Source organism: Myotis davidii, unplaced genomic scaffold, assembly GCF_000327345.1.
Source record: "Myotis davidii unplaced genomic scaffold, ASM32734v1 scaffold425, whole genome shotgun sequence".
Classification (NCBI taxonomy): domain Eukaryota; kingdom Metazoa; phylum Chordata; class Mammalia; order Chiroptera; family Vespertilionidae; genus Myotis; species Myotis davidii.
This window is the reverse complement of record NW_006296413.1, coordinates 4,872,263-4,872,623: the sequence shown is the minus strand read 5'-3', so window position 1 is coordinate 4,872,623 and position 361 is coordinate 4,872,263.

The window sequence follows — 361 nt, the reverse complement described above, 5'->3', positions numbered from 1 at the left end:
GCCCGCCCGGGTGGAGCCCAGCTTTTCCTTCATTTCCCTTCCTGCCAAGGAACTCCCCGCCCCCCCTTCCGCAGGGGGGACCCCCCTCTTCAGGCGCCCTTGGGGGCCAGAACGGATGGGAGGCCGGACAGGCCAGGAATGAATTCCTCCAAGAGCTACTCGGCCAAACCTAGCTTCTGGTGCATCTGTGGGTCCCCAGGGGTCACCCCGATTCCCTTTCATTGCTGCAGTGTACACCCCCAAACGGCCTACGGGGCTGGGGGACAGGCAGTGAGAGGTGCAGGGAGAGGCCTGGCCTGCGGGAGAGGGGGAGCCGGGTCTCCTCCCCACTGGGTGCCCTGTCACCCCGCCAGCGGCAGCC